Source organism: Hordeum vulgare, chromosome 4H (assembly GCF_904849725.1).
Source record: "Hordeum vulgare subsp. vulgare chromosome 4H, MorexV3_pseudomolecules_assembly, whole genome shotgun sequence".
In the NCBI taxonomy this organism is placed as follows: domain Eukaryota; kingdom Viridiplantae; phylum Streptophyta; class Magnoliopsida; order Poales; family Poaceae; genus Hordeum; species Hordeum vulgare.
In genome coordinates this window covers 190,080,738-190,086,713 of record NC_058521.1, presented here as the reverse complement: position 1 = coordinate 190,086,713, position 5,976 = coordinate 190,080,738, and positions in this window count along the sequence as shown.

Here is a 5,976-nt window from a genome sequence, read left to right as displayed (position 1 = left end):
GACCGGTGCTTGGGTGGTGCCCTTAATTGGACAAACATCCCACTTATGATTAACCCCTCTCGCAAGCATCCGCAACTACGAAAGAAGAATTAAGACAAAGTCTAACCATAGCATTAAACTAGTGGATCCTAATCGGCCCCTTACGAAGCAACGCATAAACTAGGGTTTAAGCTTCTGTCACTCTAGCAACCCATCATCTACTTATTACTTCCCAATGCCTTCCTCTAGGCCCAAATAATGGTGAAGTGTTATGTAGTTTATGTTCACATAACACCACTAGAGGAAAGACAACATACAACGCATCAAAATATCGAACGAACACCAAATTCACATGACTACTTATAGGAAGACTTATCCCATGTCCTCAGGAACAAAAGTGACTACTCAGAAAGCATAATTATGTTCATGACCAGAGAGGTACTGAATAGCATTATAGATCTGAACATATGATCTTCCACCGAGTAATCCAACTAGCATCAACTACAAAGAGTAATTAACACTACTAGCAACCTTACAAGTACCAATCGGAGTCGCGAGACGGAGATTGGTTACAAGAGATGAACTAGGGTTTGGAGATGAGATGGTGCTGATGAAGATGTTGATGGTAATGTGTCCCCTCCGATGAGAGGAGTGTTGGTGATGAAGATGGCGACGATTTCCCCCTCCGGGAGGGAAGTTTCCCCGGCAGGATGGCCCTGCCGGAGCTCTAGATTGGTTCTGCTCAAGTTCCGCCTCGTGGCGGCGGCGATTCCTCCCGAAAGCCTCCTCCTGATTTTTCTGGAACGAAACCCTCCTAATAGCAAAAGATGGGAGCCGGAGGGGCAACGGGGGGCCCACAAGCCACCTAGGTGCGGCCAGGGGGGTAGGTCGCGCGTGGCAGGCTTGTGGCCTCCTGGTGGCTCCCCTCTGGTACTTCTTTTGCCCAGTATTTTTTATAAAATCCAAAATAATTCCTCGTTGATTTTCCCGGCTTTTGGATTTGCGTAGAATAGGTATCTCAAACTAGCTCCTTTTTCATACCAGAATTCCAGCTGCCGGCATTCTCCCTCTTCATGTAAACCTTATAAAATAAGAGAGAAAAGGCATAAGTATTTTATCGTGAAGTGTAATAACAGCCCATAAAGAAATAAATATCAACATAAAAGCATGATGCAAAATGGACATATCACTTGCCCCATCGCCCAGCTGCGCTTGGCGTGCCCACCCACGGTCTGGCCCTGCCGTCGCGGCCGCGCTGACCGCGGATCGCCTCCGCATGCCCGTGCGCACCTCCTCTATGCCTTCCTTCCCCACCGCTTGTGGCTGCTCCTACTGGCCAGCCTCGTGGCGCCGTGTGATGGGGTTATAGCCCTAGGGTAGGGTCATAGGCCTGACATATAAGTCCTACCCAAGGGCACCTCATTATTAGCTTGAAGGTCACAAGATACCTACCAACTGGATTAAGACAACCTCTTGTCCACTCGGTAGGAAACCACTCTAAGGATTATCTTATACTCGACGACTGTATTCCACTCGGTGAAGACCAGAACCCAGTCCACATAGAAGGCCATAAGCCACCTCAGGGAGGCCAACGGGCATACATTAGACTACTGTAGTTATTGTCATTTATGGCATACGTTACCTGCAACGTATGCGTTTATTCTCACTTATTGCACCCTTGAAGGCTGGACACTTATGAGGGGAAGTGAACTCTATATAATCCACCCCTCCCCTCTGGCACAAGGGTTCGCATTCTGTAACACCTATATTCCATTCAACACAAAAGCTCCAGAGCACTGAGACGTAGGACTATTACCTCCACCGTAGAGGGGCCTGAACTCATACAACCTTGTCGTAGCTAGGACTCTGCCCTCTACTTTCGTACCCTACTCATCTATTGTTAGGCTTATTCCCATGACAGTTGGAGCCCACCATGGGGCACGACTCTAGGTGACTTCCGGCAAGTTTGCATTTTTTTTTCTCCTTCAGCATGTCTTCCGGCGGCGATTCGTGCTTGGGCCATGAGATCGTCTTCGGCACACTCATTTTCGTCACCGATGATCCGACATGACTTCGGGAGGCGCCTCTCGATGTCGAGGCAGTTCCAGTTTGTAGAGTGACATTCTTCCGTGCTAGTTCCTGTAGGGTTCTTCTCCGCAAGCCGTCGACTCTTGCATTGACTGCGCTCCCCATAGCGCGTCGCAACAAGCGATCCGGTCGCTCGCGGTTCCAGCGCTGGGCGCGCCATGCACTCGCGCGTCAGGCATCAAGCCTGCTACACCTCCGTGTGCTGCCTCGCACTCGGTGTCAGATCCGTCTGGCTCTTCTTCCGAGTGCGTGAGCTGTAGACCTGTGGCGGAGATCTTCATGGCCGACTCACACGAGAGCCCGCCAAGGACCAATCGGGGCAAGCGGGAAGCCGGAGAGACTTCGGGCATGCGTCATCATCAGTGCCCTCCAACATTCGGTCGGCATTCTCATCAGAACAACATTGAGGTATTCCACACGCCCGTCCTCAACTTGGCTGCAGACACAAGGATTGCACACTCCATACAGCCAACGAATTCAGAAGCGGGAAGAGGTTTGGAGCAGATCCGCGCGCTATTGCAGGCAGGGCAGCAGCAGAATTCCGATGTTTATCAGTCTCACAACAGACTGCACAGCAATTCCGTCCGAGCAGACACAGTTCGGTCGGTTTACAGCCCGGGTTCTCCCCAACATCGCATTGGAGGAGATCTCCGAGAATATAAATACAGAGACGAGGGCGGAATCCGCTTCCCCCCCCCCCCCGGTTCAATCGGGACGATCGCCATCGTTCACGCTCTCCTCCGCGGAGTGGCTCGTACGTGCACCGGCAATACGACGAAAGGTGATCGGTGAGCGATGAACGCGACCAAAGGCGTGATGTAAGGGACTATCTCACTCAGAAGAGAGTTGATAGAGGCCGAGCCCACCGTGATGGTTACGATGGAGATCGTCCGAGTGGAAGTGGCTCTGTCATCTCTGGCCCCGAGTGTTTCAGCCAAGCAATCCGCTCCGCTAATATTCCCCCAACTTCAGGTTGGCGGCCGGAATAAGCAAATTCACTGGAGAATCCAAGCCAGAAACATGGCTAGATGATTACCGAGTGGCAGTTCAGATCGGCGGGGGCAACGACAACGTCGCAATGAAGCACTTGCCCCTGATGCTAGATGGTTCAGCCCATGCTTGGCTGAATCAACTAGCTCCTTCAAGCATATACTACTAGGCAGACTTGGCCCGAGTGTTCATCAAGACCTTCGAGGGCACATGCAAGCGCCCTGCTGATCTCACCGAGCTACAACATTGTATCCAGAAGTCGAGTGAGTCTTTGCGTGATTTTATCTAGCGGTGGACCACTCTCCACCACACGGTGGAGAACGTCACCAAGCATCAAGCAATCTGTGCTTTCAAAGCAGGCATCAGGCACCGAGAGTTGTACTTGAAGTTCGGTCGGACAGGAGACATGTCCATGAGCAATATGATGGAGATAGCAACCCGCTATGCCAACGGAGAAGACGAAGACCGCCTGCGCAGCAGCAAAGGCAAAGCAGTCGACGGAGATGCCAATTCCAACTGAAAGCAGAAGCAGAAGGTGGAGCGCACACCGCCGGCACAAGTAGTCGCTCTGGCGTCAGGAAAGTTCAAGGGAAAGGCCAAGGGTCAATTTCATCCCAAGAAATTCAAAAAGCAGTCGAGACCAGATGTCCTTGATCAGCCGTGTGCAATCCACACGAAAATAGATGAAGAAGCCAACACTATAGTGCCTAAGCATACCACTCGACAGTGCCGGCTGTTGATCCAGAAATTCGGAGAGGATCAGTCGAGTGAGAAAGACCCAGAGAAGGAGGACGACAAGCAAGAAGACCCTTTCCCAAAAGTCCATGCCACTCTTATGATCTTTGCTGACGTCGAAAGAAAGAGTCGACTCAAGGTGGTCAACCGAGAAGTCAACATGGCAGCTCCTTCCGCCCCAACATATCTCAAGTGGTCACACACTGCCATCACCTTCAACCAGTCGGATCACCCAACCCACGTACCCACGTCGGGACGTCAGGCTCTCGTTGTCGATCTAGTGGTTGAAGGCGCTCAGCTCCGCAAGGTGCTGATGGACGGAGGGAGTGGCTTGAACATCATGTACGTCGACACTCTCAAAGGGATGGGCATTCCGATGTCCAAACTCAGCGTGAGCAATATGAAGTTCCACGGAGTGATCCCAGGGAAGAAGGCCAAGTCACTCGGCTAGATCGCGTTAGACGTCGTGTTCGGCTTTGTCAAGAACTTCCGCAAAGAGAAACTCACGTTCGAGGTGGTAGACTTCCAGAGTGCCTACCACGCCATACTTGGTCGTCCAGCTTATGTACGTTTCATGGCCCGACCATGTTACGTCTATCTGAAGATGAAATTGCCAGGGCCAAAGGGAGTCATGACCATCACCGGCAATCGGCAGAGGGCAGAAGAGTGTTTGCAGCAGGGCTCCAGGATCGCCGACCATCATCTGGCAATGGTGGAGCTTGATGAGTACCAGAAGGCAGCAGACCCCGTTGAACTGATGCGCTCGAAGAAGCCAGCTTCTGAGTCTGCATTCCAGTCGGTAGGGGAAATCAAGAAAGTCAACATCCACCCGACGGATCCCACCACTGCCCCGACCAACACCTCAACAACTCTTGATCCTAAATAGGAAGTCGAGCTCATCCAGTTCCTCCGTGAGAACTGGGACATCTTCGCATGGAAGCCCGCTGACATCCTTGGTGTTCCCAGGGAACTGGCTGAGCACCGACTGAGAGTGGACCCCAAAGCTCGGCCTGTCAAGGAACATTTGTGTCGGTCTGCCACGTAGAAGAGAAAAAGCAATGGGCAAAGAAGTGGCTAAGCTCCTAGAGGCCTAGTTCATTCGCGAGGTTTACCACTCCGAATGGCTCGCGAATGTCATCATGGTGCCTAAGAAGGATAAGTCACTCTGAATGTGCATCGACTTCAAGCATATCAATCGGGTCTGCCCGAAAGATCACTTCCCACTCCCCCGCATAGATCAGATTGTCGACTCAACTGCGGGATGCGAGCGATTGTCTTTTTAGATGCTTACTCTAGGTACCACCAGATCCGTCTGTATGGCCCAGATGAAATCAAAATGGCCTTCATCACCCCGTTTGGGTGCTTCTGCTACATCACTATGCCATTCGGTCTCAAAAATGCAGGAGCTACTTTTATGTGCATGATTCAGAAATGCCTCCTGGATCAGATCAGCCGGAATGTGGAGGCATACATGGACGATATCATAGTCAGGTCATGCAAAGGTTCCGACCTGCTAACTGACCTGGCAGAAACATTTGCCAACCTTTGACGGTACGACATTAAGCTCAACCAAGCCAAGTGTACATTCGGAGTCCCGAGCGGCAAGTTACTCGGTTTTCTCGTTTCAGAATGAGAAATCGATGTTAACCCCAAAAAGATCGGGGCAATCTTCCGAATGAAAAGCCCCGTGCGAGTGCACGACGTTCAGAAGCTTACAGGGTGTTTGGCAGCATTAAGCAGATTCATATCTCGACTCAGAGATAAAGCCCTACCACTATACCGACTCATGAAGAAGTTAGATACATTCGAGTGGACTCCCGAAGAAGAAGTTGCATTCGTCGAGTTAAAGACTCTGCTATCCACCCAGTGGGTTCTTGCTGCTCCGTACAACAAAGAGCCACTCCTCTTATACATCGCGGCTACAAATCAAGTCGTCAGCACAGTCCTAAGTCGAGCGAGAGGAGGAAGGCAAGGCTTATAAGATTCAGCGCCCAGTGTATTATGTTTCTAAGGTATTGACTCCTTCCAAGCAGAGATATCCCCACTATCAGAAGCTTCTCTATGGGATTTACATGACTGCAAAGAAGGTGGCTCATTATTTTCAAGATCATTCGATGTATGCTGTCAGCGATGCCCGAGTGACAGAAATCCTTCACAATCGGGATGCATCGGGCCAAGTGGTGA